The sequence below is a fragment of the Diorhabda carinulata genome, chromosome 5, assembly GCF_026250575.1.
Source record: "Diorhabda carinulata isolate Delta chromosome 5, icDioCari1.1, whole genome shotgun sequence".
NCBI lineage: Eukaryota > Metazoa > Arthropoda > Insecta > Coleoptera > Chrysomelidae > Diorhabda > Diorhabda carinulata.
Genome location: NC_079464.1, coordinates 23011201 through 23026549, shown reverse-complemented (window position 1 = coordinate 23026549; position 15349 = coordinate 23011201). Strand labels below are relative to the sequence as shown.

General features: G+C 31.5%; 1 long non-coding RNA gene across 1 annotated transcript; it reads right to left on the bottom strand.

Moving 5' to 3' along the window:
- Positions 1-348: 348 nt before the first annotated feature.
- On the bottom strand, positions 349-1886 carry LOC130893624 (uncharacterized). The gene is made up of 2 exons (XR_009059225.1): positions 1584-1886; positions 349-1475 (listed from the first exon to the last, which is right to left on the bottom strand). It is a non-coding gene; the product is annotated as an uncharacterized LOC130893624 (long non-coding RNA).
- Positions 1887-15349: the final 13463 nt, after the last annotated feature.

The following is a 15349-nucleotide window of genomic DNA, read 5'->3' as shown; positions in this document are numbered from 1 at the left end:
CCATATGGAAAACTTCTCTATTAGTGGTTTTATGAAAAAAATTTATTACTGATAAAAAGTTCTGCATGGTCCAAAAGTTAAAATGTACCATCAGATATCAATTCTTTAAAGCAGTATAAAAGGTTTATCCAAAAAGTTTTATTTTGTGCGAGAGTAAAGTATTTTTATTTTTCACAATTCAGAAAAATGTTATAAAGTAAAGTTATTTTGAATTAAAAGTTATATTTAAATATGCAATTACAGCCATTTATTATGAAAATTCGGGTTTTGTGATTATTTACTAAACATTCCGAATTAATTATTCTGGCTGGATACACTCTTACCCGTTAAAAATATAATAACCTTCCTATTTATTACTGTTTTAGAACAACTTTGCAATTTACGTACGTATTGAATGCATAATAATTATTTATTGTACAAATTTAAAAATCCATACGAAGAATATTTATTAAACAGAAACAAATATAATTAAATCTCAATTCAATGTCCTACAGCCTTCTTCTTTGTAAACATCTAATTGTTTTTTGTCAAACTCTTGAATTACTTTCCGTATCATATTTGGAATAATTTTCTCGCATTCTTCAGGAATAATCCTCTGCCAATGGTCTACATCATCAAATAGTCCTCGCTGATAAACCTGCTGTTTTAAGTAACCCCTTAAAAAAAGTTGAGGCGAGTCAAATCAGCAGACTTACGAGGCCAAAAAATATCTGGATACTTGTAAATCACCTTCCCATTTCAAGTAGTACTCTAACGTTTAACATACTATGGATGGAAGCTCAATCTTGTTGGAACCAAATTATCATACATTCTTGTAATGGAAGGTCGTGCAAAAAATCACTTACTTGTGGTATTATATGGCATTAAAGTAATGTGGAAAAAAAGGTCCAATTAATTTATTTGTCTACACACCACACTATACGTTCGTTTTAAAAGAAAATTGGTTCCGAGTTTGGATTACTGTTAGACCACCAGCGACAATTGTGTGATGAGACGTTTCGGTATGAAGCAAATGTTGCTTCATCGGAAAATATTGTAGTTCTTGTAAAAAAACGGGTCTTCATCCAACTTTCCTTGGATCAGAGCTCAGAATTCAAAACGAATATCGTAATCACTTGGTAGTAACGTGTGTACAAATTGCGGTTTGTGTGCATGATATTTATTACCTTTCAAAATATTTGCCACTGTATGTTTACTTACTGAAGTAGTTTGGATTGCAGAGGCCCTTTTTAATGACATTTTTGGGTCTCCTAAGTCAAAAAGCATCACTTCAAATTGAGTGTCTTCATTCGCAACCGTTTTCGGCGTTTATTCTTAAATTTATTTTCTATACTTTCACTAGCCTTAAATTTATTCAAAATTTTTGTAGCTGTTGAATACCTAATGTTTCTAAGCGGGTGTCTATTATTAAAAATATTTGCGGATTCTCTATTTGTTTTGTAAATCAAATTTTTTGACAAACTTCGTATATTCCCCTGAAAAATTGATATCTGATAAAATTGATGCTTCGACTTTTCTTTGAAGTCTTTATATATATATATAATAAAATAAATAATATAAAATATATAAATAGATATACATACCAAAATGCGTGTGATTTTACATTTTACATTTTCCATTAGTCGATCTATACATTAGTATCTTCGATGTGGATGTTTTATTTATGAGAAGAAAAAAAAAAAACAGCTGTATCTGCAAAGGCACCGCATCACTTGTCACGCGTATTCAATACTAGAAAATACGAATGAGTCTAATAGGACACTTTTGAATCAATGTATAATTCCTTATTAGCAAAACACCTGTATACTAGATGTTTCGAACCGACTTATAAAAAAAACCTGAAGTACACACTTTTGGATCCGTTTTCAAGTGCACGGCCAATTATTCTATGACTATATACAGACTTGACGTTGTCTAATGTTTTATTTATGTAAAACCAATGTTTTCAATGGGACGAACTTTCTGCTTTTTATTAGCTACTTTTCAACGCTATTACATTTTTATTCAAGTTCGTTTTAAAGGTACTTAGTTCAAATAATGTGTTGTATAGCTTGTTCGGACTCTGATTTATATCTCTAACAATTGTTATATAAAATGATGTTATAAGAAATTAACAGTAAATTGGTGTTGTGGTTGAAGTCCAGTAATCAAAGATTTAAAATTGTTTTCTCTCAATAAGTTAAATAAATTTTAAATTAAAAAATATTGGTAATCGGTTAATAATATTTGGAAAAGAAATTTTCTAAAACAAGCGTGGATTTAAATATCTTTGGGGTAAGTATTAAAATTGTGTTATTTCCACTAATTAGGTAATGTTGAAATTCTGGGAGAATAATTAACATGATTTATTCGTAATGTAATAGTTTTTTTCATAACAATTGGCAAATTTAACGTGTGAAGAGGTTAAGAGTTATTTTACTAAAATCTATAAATATAAATAATAAATTCAATCTAAATTGTTGAAAATAGTGGCGGAGATAAGCTCTGATTATTACGGGAGATGATAACGATGCATGAAAAATTGAAATATAAATAAACATTTCGAAGAATTCATGAGAAATTTGGGTAGGAAGACGATATTAGATCTATGGATGCAAATATGATAAAAATAAAAAAATAAATTTGAAATCATGAAACAGATATAAAAGTGATGAAAGAAACTAAAAAGACAATGAATGAAAAATAAGATTAAAAAGTATGAAAATAAAACCCTACAGAAAGGAGTTGAAAATAATGAAAATCAAAATAACCGGTCGAAGAAACTTTCGATTTAGCAATAAGATTTAGGAGAAAGAGAGGAAAACAAATAAGACATAAGAAGTATTAAAAAGGTATGTCAATGAGAAGAAAATTATCTAAACTTTGGTGGTCTTCGAGAACGTAGTTACCAATTAGAGAAAAGTTGTGGATCACCCACTAGTCAACTCAGTAGCGTTGATGGTGGTATGTTGAGGAGATTGCAGGACACTTCTGGCTTCGCTATATTGTATAAAATTTAATTTGCTACAAATTGTTCTCGACTAGTAAATATTACTTACAACCCTTGTAGTATAAATAACATTAATTTTTTATTTCTTAGACCTAAAATTAGTTTTTTTTAATAATTTTTGGAAGATGTTTGACGTTTCAACTTTTCTCGAAACGTCAAATTTCATCTTCCAAAAAATATTAAAAAAACAATTTTAAAACAGAAGAGACCTAAGATCAAGAACATTTAGATGCATTAATAACTATTACTGTAGTTGTTGGATTGTTGTAAATATGATTTTGATAGATTTGATATTATCCGTTTGGTTTTTGGATTGAGATATAAGTAAACTTGAGAGAAAAGTGAATGAGTCATAACTTCGAAACAAGGGCATTTATACCAAAATACTACATTTCAATCTCTTTTCTTTTTAAGCTACTGCAGATGCTGGATATGTCAGCTGGATTATTTATTTAAAATTTTCGTCGTTGCGTAGGCTGAGTTTGTCAATTAGTAACCCTAGATGTATGTTTAATGCAGTGTTTTGTCACAAGAGAGTCACGCATTCTTTCTAATTGAGTTAATCAAATCTTACACAGCCTGTGTCACTATTTGCATTAACATGTCTTGACACGAGATGAGGGATTTGCGCATCGAAGCAGATTCTCAAATCATGACTAATTAAAATAATGAATCGTAATGTAATCTTATAAAATACGTAACAAGAACAAAAACCTGTAATTATCCATTTTAATTGATTTCCTACGGTAAAAAGGTTCATTTACTTTAAGTTGTAAAAGTAAAATCGATTTTTATGCCATCAATTGATTACATTTCAAGCAAATCTTCTGAAATCGTTCAAAAATGTCTGCGTAAAAAAATTTTTTTGACCTATTTGTGAATTATTATTGTCTATCACAAATGTGGTCGTATACACAAGTGTTAACTAACTATAAGAATGTCGCCATTACTTTTTCGAAAATAAATCAACATGCATTCCGTATATAAAACATCGATATAAAAAGCTATTAATGTAAATCGTGTCATGAAGGGAAATATAACGCAGATCATAAGATCCATTTTAATGACGTAGGTATCCACTATTATAAGCTGCGCATTAAGAAACCCACGATTCTCCAATAACTATCAAAGATCATTAAACTATAAATATAAGAATATTCATCGTAGAGAGATATTTCGAATATACTCAACAATTCTTGTTGAGATATCGCCTTCCATAGTCATTTAATTGGAATTTTAATTGTATCTTCTGGACAGATGTGTAAAAATGGCAAATTGGCAACATTTATTGCCTTATTTATTTCAGCAGTGGATAACAATAAAATTTCCATTTTTACCTCTATACCTATACCTATTTGAATAATATTGACTTGGGGATTTGCACGATAGTGAAAGCAATGACGAGCTATTGTTTCTTAGAATTGTTTTGCTTTATTGACAGAATTACCATAAATTTTAAGTTATTATCTAGTATAAATAACGAACCAATAATGATTTCGAAATGTAACTACTAAATGTAGTTTGATCGTGTAACAAAATAGTACAGGGTATATCACTTTTAAACCTAATAAGTCGAACCTCTAATACAAACGATTTTTTTGAGTTATTTTCCATTTAAAAGATATAGCTTATTCATAAATCAAAAAATTATTTATATAAGAGACGTTTAAGGTGAATGTTGTAGATGAGATGACAGCTTTATGTTGGTGTACTGATGTGAACTGAATCCCAGGTCGATTTACCTGATTGATGTAAATAGGAAGTGAAAATGACTTGAAAGAGTTTCTGCTGAATTTCATACGATAGGGTGTTCGTCCTCTCCTCTAATGAGATTCAATAACATCGAAACCAATCAGAGGATTACACTACTAACTTGTATTGTAATAAAAAAAATGACGTTTCATTGACAAACATTGACAATTTGCGTAATTAGACAATCTAATATGATCTACGTCAAACTGGTGGCCGAAGAGTAAATAATTGGTTTTCTCGAATGTACCCGTGTTAGCTATTCTTGGTTTTTCCGGTGGTGGGTGTTGTTTTGTAATTTTTTTTGTTTCATGGTGTTCCATAGATACATTTTAGATTTGTATCAGTGAAACTAATACAGTTGAAATTGAGAACTTTCGCTATTTTTCAAGTCAATATACAAGTAAGCTTTTGAGCAGTTTTCAAAATTTAGAACACTTCCATTTTATGCTTAAATTACGGGACTTTTGTAGACATTCATTTCCACTGTTTCCTTCAAGTTTATCAAACATAAGTAGGTGATAACCTAGTGGCAGCTGAAAAGTACTAGGAAAAACTTGAAGCTTTAGATGGATTTAACCCTTTTTCATTAGATAGAAAGATCCTTAGTCCGAATCCTGCCCATTCTCCACAAGTTTCCAATACACTTGCGCTTGAAACTATATTTACTATTTGCCTACACTAAGCAATAAACTGCACAGTGGAAAAAAAAACGACAAAGCCACGTGTAAGGGAATTTTGCACTTCTCTTAGTAGCAACTCTTTAAGAAGCAATCTCGTAATAAAACTGTGAATAATGAGGTCTAAAAAGGAACAATTGCTTACAAACCACACAAAACTCTATTAGATTATCAATAGATCACTTACAACAGGTGTATCAAAATCAAAATAAAAATCTGATTTAATCACAAAAATAATTTTTCCTTTGTTTTTTCATTTCGAAAATATGTAGCGGCCATCAATTGAATTATTCGCAGTTGCATAAAAATAGAACTATAAATGAATTTAAATTGTTTAGGTCTCTTTTATCATTATATATTATGCAAATTTTCAGTGAACAAATTAACTACATTCAAGGGTTGAACCGCGGTAGAATTTTGAAATTCTCGACGTATCAACGGTTCCAATTTTGCTGCCAATAATATACCTTCCGCTTGCGACGAAAAGACAAAACCCGCCAATTAGTACCCTATAACTACAAGATACCAGTTCGCTAAACACCAGCAGTGATAATGTAAATGTCCAAGTTGTTCTCAATGGTAAGCATATCACCTTTTATTTCTATTTTAATCATTTTATATTTTTGTTTCAGCTTTTAATTTTCTGGGAGAAAGAAATTCCAAGGAGTAGGCAGATTGAGGTCTTCGAATTAAACAAAAAAAGTGGCTATTCGTTTCGTGGAGTAGGCAGATCGAGACAACAGAATCGAATCACTCCTTAGTAATGAAAGAATAACCACCCTACCCTCCCTCTCTTGATAATGTCTTCAAAATGGAAGCCGAAACATCGAACTTAACCCGGCATAATTACATAATTATCCCGAAAAATATACAAAACTTTTTGGGCTCAAAAAATTATGAATCAAATTACTTGAAACTGGTAGGTTGATCTTTTTAATTTAAAATTTATTTTCGCTCTTGACTAGCGAGTAGCGAGTGAATTTGATATTTGAAACTAAATGAAGAAATGATCAGGGTACTGCATTTAAATAGCTAACAGGTCTGTGACTCCAAGACATTTGTTTCGAATGAGTTGGAGCTATGAGAACTATGATCTGATTGATATCTTAAAGAAAGTCAATTATTCGACCCGCGAATAACAATTTTGAAAGAGCGCTTGCGATCGGTCCCTAAACTGATTTGGAATTGGACCCGCGAACAAAGTTATTATTGAAGGGAGAGAAATATAATGAATGGAGCTAGTCTAATGACGGTGAAAATTCATTCTCAAAACTGTACAAAATTTTGTTTACATTGTATGTATTGTATACATTGACTAAGATGAGTTGAATTTTCGTGACTCTATCGAAATGGGAACAGCTAAAGGCAATAGTGTCACAAAAGTGAATTCTCGCTTCTAAAGTCATCTTAATAATAATTTTATTCCGCCAACAATTATTAATGAGTCTCCTATCACAGCACTAGTAATTTTCTATGTACTTTTTTAAATCTTCGCTTATCCCACGACAATGTCAGGCTCGGAACAGCCACATTACTGCGGGCGTTCATTTTTTCCCTTTAACAAAAGATGATCGCTGTCAAGGCGCCCACGTTGGGATTTTAATACAAGATGCTTAATTAAGTATTGTTTTAACGGTAAACGTCATCAAAGTCGTAGCAAAGGGACTCACCGGTTTGCCTGCACATAATATATAAATAATATTGAATATTGGAATTTTTAGAATAACACTCATCATAACTACCTGACAGTAAATATGGAATTTGGAAAATGATACAATTTTTGTTTTCTTTCGATCTTTTAAAACTTGTCTTTGGCATCCACTATTTTTATAAAATATAAATTCAAGCTAGTATAATGATCCAATTTAAGTGTTAGTACAGTTTTGAATTCATTTATTACTTGCTTAGTGCCTTTTTAGCTGTAGCTCGTAGGGTGTACACCTCTTAGCGGTGACTTCTAGACATTTACACACACATTTTCACTTAGTTGATTGATCTGTATGACGAGTATATTACTAAAAGATGTGTACTCCTAATAACAGATCTGACTATGTTTTTTAAAGATTTGTTGCACAACTACCAGATCTTTTTGAAAGTTCTGTATGTGATTAAATATGTCCACGTGGAGTTCGCTTGAGTTAGAAAGAAGAAACACGCCTAATTTAAATATATTAATGAAGAGTTGAGCGGTTCCGCCCAACGCAGCATCAAGTTCGGAGCTCTTTCTGACTATAAAGTCTTTTTCATCACATGGAATATTCCTATTCTTTGATAGCTGAAGTATATCCACGTTGTATTGTTTGCTTAACCCATCATATTACATTTTCCAGTTGAATAAGGGTTACTTTGAATATTTGGCATTTCTTCCAAAGAACTAGTAATTTCACCCAAAGTGAGATTTACACTAAAATTTCTGGACAGTACCACCACACATCAAATTTGAATAATTCCTAAATTATAACGCCTCATTATGTTACTATGTCTGCATTTTCCTCTGGTTGGTGATATAAGTTTCAACGAACAATCCGTAGAGTCCAATCAACTAGTTTACTTTCTTCGAATCTGACACAAAGTGCTTTGAATCACTTTTAATTCACTCAGAAATGTTGAAATAACCTATGTATTTGTTGAGTACTGAATAGAAAGAATTGAAACATTTCATTAAAATATCTCATAAAGTTGATCTTATCTTTCATATTATTACGAACTAATAATGCAAGGCTCATATAAAGCTCACTATATTAAAACGCAATTAATATCTAGTGAAATGCATTTCCTGTTCGAATTGCTTACAATTTGAGTTACTTTTCTAAATAACAATTCTTTAGTGCGAATTCTAATAAGGTTTAATCAAAGTAATGAATACAGACAGTGAATTGCAAAAGAGAAATAACTTACTTCTTATGGAAGGTATTGATGGAATCGAATGAATTTCGCTTTGTTCAGCTAATAATTGAAATTAACAGGGATAGGTTTGGAGAGTTTCCGTATTTATTAGTTGTTTTGTTTTGAAATAGATTTCGGTTAATTTGTTTTTACTCAGAAAATATATTACACATTTAAAGTTCCTAAGATTGGTATTAGTCAACAGTTACAATAATTATTTTAGTAGAATATAACGATCAAACGTTACATTCAAGATCGATATTATAGAATAAATATTATCTTTCAAACAAAAAATTTTAAATTTCAAATGTTAAGCTATATTGGACAAAATTATTTACTTAAAATCGAATCGAGAATTTCCAAATTGGAAATATCTTCTTTAATTTTTATCATGATGTATCCTTTTCTAACTGAAACGTAATATACATACTATTATATGAGCTATCCCAACCGATTGCATTTTTTATGAATTATTTGCCAGATAGTTTATGCAAAATATCAGAAATTATCAGTATTTATACTCTCGTTTACGCTGTAAAATAAATTTGTGATTTATGTGGTTTCTGCAAGGAACAAAATATCTATGTTACGCTCAAAGACCGAAAACGTCCAGTGGCACCACAGCCACAATGCGTTTTATGAGCCTCGCGGTTGCCAGAACGCATTTTGGCTGTTCTGATATAGCCTGAACCCGAATGAAATTATTTTAGATTTATTGACAACGTTTTTATAAATGTTTTATATTCATAAAGTCAATAGTTAATATGAATGCTTAACAGTCGTTTTAATGTAAAAAGTATTTTACTAAAATCAATCTTCGATGCATATCCACCTATTTGTTTTTGCATGAGGAATTGTTGTGGCATTTTGAATTGCATTGAACTTTATGTTTGACGCAGTAAGATTAGGTTAGTTTAGTTGTATCAACTATTGACTATATGGATATAAAACATATATAAAAACGGTGTCATTAAACATTTATTCAAATAATGAGTGTTGTAATACTTTGTTACCAAATGATTATTAATAAGCAGTATTATATAACGTGAGCTGATGTCTTCTAAATCTAAAATAATTTCATTACGGTTCTGGCTATATCAGAACAGCCTCAACGCGTTTTGGCAAACGCAAGGCGCACAGGACGCGTTGTGGCTATTTCAAACGGCCACGGGCCGTTTTCGGTCTTTGAGCGTAACGTATATATTATTAATTTTGGGTTAAAATCATTTTAGACTCAATGTATCGGTTGTCACTTATGTGATTTTTACAATAAACAATGTAACATGCCAAAAAGTTATGGTATAGATTCCACATTATCAATAGCCGTGTCGACATTCAAAATTTTTGTATAAAATAGTAGATTAATATAAACATAGTCATTGACGTAAGTCTTTCCAGTTGGTAGAATTACTTCGGCTGATGTCCTGGGAAAACTGAAAGTATATTTTACGAGACCATCAATACAATATTCGAAGGAAACGATCCCTTTTTTGTTTGTGTCGTATTCAAGACCCATGTATGTAGACACTGCGAAGGATACTTCTTGTCCACAAAATTCACATGCCACACAATTTTTCTTGTAATATTTGGGCAATAAATACAGAAAGCTGGAGCTTGCGTTCACTATAATGGAGTAGTATTTTTCTGGAACATCGTCTGTAAATACTTCCTCAGTGATATTAACTCTTTGTAGTTGCAAAATTTCCACACATATTTTTTCTTTTTTGAAATAGTGAAAGAAAATATGAGTTTTGATTATCATTATCCAAGTCGAGGAAAAACATTCATTTTGTGAAACTTGGAACAAGAGGAGCTAGAGAAAAAGTCCGTAAAAAGGACAATTTAATATCAAGTAGTACCAATTAAAACAAAAAGGTAGGGAATTAAATTTCACATACTAACATACTATTTCAAATGAAATACGATTTCTTCCCCTACATGCATTTAGCTGAGAGAATAACGAAAAAATAACATGGCCTTTATATTTCTAATTTCTGAATTCTGAATCCTTGTTCATCTGTTAATAGGAACCACCCTCGGCAAGTGAGACATCCGAACATAACGTGAGGTAGTATATCCAAATTAGATGATAATTGTGAGAATAAATCCCTAGATTTTCACAAGAAATGTCAAAATTCTTAATTTCTGAAAAAGATGAAAAAATTAATTCAATTTGATTTTCTTTGAAAAATATTTGTTTTATTTTATTAATTCTCTATTTAACTAGCAAAGTGGTGAAAATGTGGTGACTCCTTACAAATTTGGCATTGAATAAAACTATCATTAAGGAATCAAACGATTTTTTACTGCTGGATAATTTGTATCGCTGGAAGGCTTGATCCGTTGAATAAAGCCGATGTTCTGACGTTACAAATTCTTGTTGAGCAATAAGAATTTTTGATATTTGTACTCCAAAAAGAAGGCATTTTCAAAATAAGCTTATATTATCATTGAAAGAAGGAGTTTTTATTATTTAGTGTATGTGAAAGGGCAATTGTTCCTTTGTTATTTTCAATGTAGGTCCATAATCGCTGTACTCTTCCCAGTTAGTGTTCGTGAAAGTAAATTGAGGTTTTGATAAATTAAGTTCTATAATGGAAAATCAATTTGACGAGGTGTGTTTTTGAACAACTTCTATATCCCAAACTTGTTGGTTAGAATAACTAAACAGAAATTAGGTTTATCAAGGTTATCTTTTGATTTAAATTTTTGATAATTTTAATTTTCAACATGTTAATGTTAATAATCTGTGTAATGAACTTTTGTGTAATACAGAACTAAAAGCTTTTCAAACATGATAGATGAAGATTCGTGATACGAAATCCATTTGTAATATACTAGGTATGTTCAATCTGAATTCTTACTACTCCATTCACTAATTGGATTAAATTGTATCAATAAATTCATGCACATGCCTCTAATTTTTTATAGTCATATGTTGTAAAAATATGAATACATCTAAATTTATCCTCAAATAATGATCGTACTTTTATAAATAATATTCAGTGACTCTGTTAATAATCAATTTTTATGATATACAAAAAAATTAATTTCTTAACTCAAAAACGGCACTGCACTGCACAGAAGGCTTAGAATATTATCAAGATTTATTACTATTCCAATAATTATTTTCCATTGTAAGAAAATGGAAAAAAACAAAGTCGTGCCTGCACAATTTTTACAGGCCACCATGAAATTACTTGAGTTAATCCATTATAAATACAACACCTGTGCTGTATTTACGTTGACTACTATAACGACACGTTTTGTTGATTTACTTTTTAATACGGTTATACGAGGCGATTGTTAATCTTTTAATCCCACATTGACTTGTTTTTCCGCAGTAATGTCAGAATTTACACCCTTAGGACTAATAAATGATGACATATTTTTTCTTTTCTCTTCTCAAGCATAAAATTACCGGACACTCATTGTTGAATAAAACCACAAAATGCGTGATTGAACTGAAAAAAATTATAACTGGCTGAAGACAAGGAGATTCGCAATTTTGTTAATTCTAGTAAAGTTGAGGAAAGAGATGATAGTCGGACGAATTCAAATCTGGTGAATAAGGGGGTGTTCTTGTAATTCAAGCCCTAAATCACAAATTGTTTGCATGGCTACATGAGATTTATGTGCAGGGGCGTTGTCCTGCAAAAACAAAACACCTTTGGATAGCTGTCCGCGTCTTTTCTCTTTAATTTTTCCCCGTAGAGTGGTCAGTAATGTCGAATAGTAATCTCCAGTTATTATTCTACCCTTATCCAAAAAATCAATCATGATTACTCCATGGCAATCCCAAAAAACTTAGGGATCCATTTTGCAGCAATTTTTCTCATGTCCAAATTGACGTGAACTATATGATGAGCGCGTTCGTATGAAATATTCAGTGCTTCAGATATCCGTTTTAGCTCAATTCGACGGACTGATAAAATCATGTCATGAAATGCATCGATATTTTCGGGGACTGACACAGAAACTGGCCTTCCCGATCGGTCATCGTCTTCGATGGAAAATTTACCTCTTTTGAAGCTTGTAGTCCAATTTTTCACGGTCGCATACGAAGGGTATTAAACATATCTTCGTAAATCTGCTTACCTCTTAACCCTTTTAAATACAGGTACTTGATGATAGCTCGATACTCCAATTTTTCGATTTCCACAATTTTGGTGGACATCTTTTTTCTTTTAATTTATTGTGTAACTCTGGTTTACTTTTTTGACGTCAAACTTCACGCTGACATTTCTAATAGGTTATTGTGTGTTGCTATGGTAACAGAATATTTTGTTTATGCATGGAACTGGTCTAGTCTAACTACATAGCAATACATCCTCGTATTGTAATTTATTTTGAATGAGAAAGTTTTTGAGAAAATGTTTCTCGCTTCTGGTATCCGTATCTGAAAATAGATCGTCATTAGGATTCAAATAATCTTTATCGGGGTTATACATTCATGTGTGGAAAGATTAGAAGATGTGTCAGTCATACTATGATGGTTGATTTTGGAACACCTTCATCTCCCAACTTTACTTGCACCTCCTTACTTTCCTTTGATATTTCCAAGCACTGGTTATTATTTTTAGAGCTAAGTGGATCTTCTATTACTATTTTGCCTTCACAGTAAGCAACAAATACTTCTGATTTTTTGGTCACTTCTGAGGCTTCCGGTTCTTCGTCTTTGCTTAGGGTTTCTCTAAATATTCTATTTTATTCCCTTTTTGTACTGCAGATCTTTCGGGTATATCTACAGTTTCTTGTTGACATTGAAATGTGTGAGGAATTATCCTCTTTTTAAGTTTAAATATTCTTGCAATCAGCTGGTATTTAACCTAAGTCTCCGAATCAGAATCAATCTGGAATATAAAAAAAATCTTGATAGATATATATATCTAATGATTTTTAAGCTAACAAAGACGTAAGTGAATGGTATTAGAGTGTGTAAATAGTTAAATCGTTTTCAGGATAAATACCTATAATAATAGCAGCCTTGTTATTTTTAACACATAAGTTTTCTCGCATAAGGTATAATTATTTTACTTTAAAAAAATCAAAGTACTAAGTAGGTGTAATGAATATAAATATGAACATCCTTTGGAACGCGAGAAAATAACTTTTCAGGTGTTTTGGTGGTTATATTTTTATATTTTGCCACAACAATGATTTTCTAGCATGTGGATTAGACAATCTTAAGCTTTAATAATAAAAGGTACGGGCGACATGTCGTAGCGTCGGGCTCCGACTTGATGAAATCCAGAATCGCCCATTTAATTTGAAATCAAATAGTTTGGAAACCAAAACACGTATCTTAATAATGTTTTAACTCATATTTTTTATTTCCAATCCAGTTTACTAAGAGCTAAGAAAAAGAAAAATAGTGAACATTCTTCATTAAAAACTTTGAATCTCACTTTATAATTAGTATTTTTGGTCTTAGTACTTTTGTTGTGTTTCTTATAGCTCTTTTGGTATTCTCACTTTTTCTTTTTTCTTGTTTTCTTCATATTTCTCTCCAAATGTCATGGCAAATACTGCTATAACATAAATTAATACTTTCCAGCTTTTTCCACTTCTCTTTGTATGCGAAAAACGGAAATAAAATTATTACTGTCGATGTCGTTAATCAAGAATTGGAAAAATTTTAAAAATATGTAAATTTATTTGTCGCCAATAAAAGGAATGTATTTCTTCAATTCCTCAGCCTCAACTCTACTTAACTTTTTTTAAATGCATGCTGCACTCATTGGAGTGCTCGGGAAAACTCGAATCTCATCATACTCTATTTTTCAATTATGTGTCTAAAAAAAAAAAATTAAAAGCTGGTGGACAGGTGTTGAAAATGTCTTCTATCTTTTTCGTTGACGACAATAAAACGGATAATATCGGTAGGTATCTTCAAATCCGAATAAAAGCCTGTCCAGCCAGAACACCAAATTCTATTTATTTACTTTGGTCAAAACTAATAACGCATCCTAGAAATAACATTTGTTGGTAGGTTTTTGAAAGCGAAAAAATATCATCCATAATTCTTATCCAAGAGGTTCTGTAAGATGACCATGAAAAGCCTTTGCAATTTTGTAAATTCTATTCAAATTGGTTACATAATAGGTGTAATTATCGTTTCTTGAGTTATGAAAGCCCACACAGGATAATCTGAAGCTCATACACAGTTGCCTCAAAAAGTAAATTTATGAGCTGGTAACATCACAACAGAATATTGGGTGCCCACTTTTTGATGAAAACCTCACAGCTGAATTCCACTTATACTTCTTGATATTCGAAATAAGTACCTGCTCTAGCTGTTTCGTCTCCAAAGAAAATGGATTTGGTTATATTCAGTGAAACAATATGGTTTGATCAAGTGACAGACATCGAAGAATTATGCCGGTTTTTCTGGCCAATGTAGGAACGGAGGCAATCTAAGCAAGAAATCGAATATTTTAACTTTGACGGATCTGATAGAGTAGGAGAGTTTCTTTTTCTTTAATATAAGGAAGGAATTGATTTTCTATATCAGTAGAGGAGGTGGAGGAGTGAATGATGAGAATTTCTGGATGCTTCTAGAGTTTTGGGATTTTTTGTAACCATTTTAAATCAATAATGGTTTCAAAAAATCGGTGTTCGACTGGATTCGCCAGTCAACGAGATGGATCGTGATACTAGTGTATAAATGACAGAGTTAAGTTGAGCGGCATGTTGATGGGATCGAGCGTTGAGAAAACGATTGGTGTGAGTAGGTTTGCGAGGAATCTTGTGGAGAAAATTTTTTATCATGATGTCAAGAAAGGGTAGAGATGATTCTTCTACTTCCATCGCTAACTTTATGCAGGGATGTACGCCATTAAGATAGAAAAGAAAGGTAAGTATCTCTTTTATGGGGCCAAATGATAAAAGTGTCATCAACATATCGTAGCAAACAGCTTAGTCGGAAGAACGAGGAGGTTAGGGTTTTTTTTCGAAATGATCCATGGAAATTTTGGTAATAACGGGAGAGAAGGGGATCACTTGGGGGAACACTTCAGTTGCTGGTATAAATTGCATTGGAATA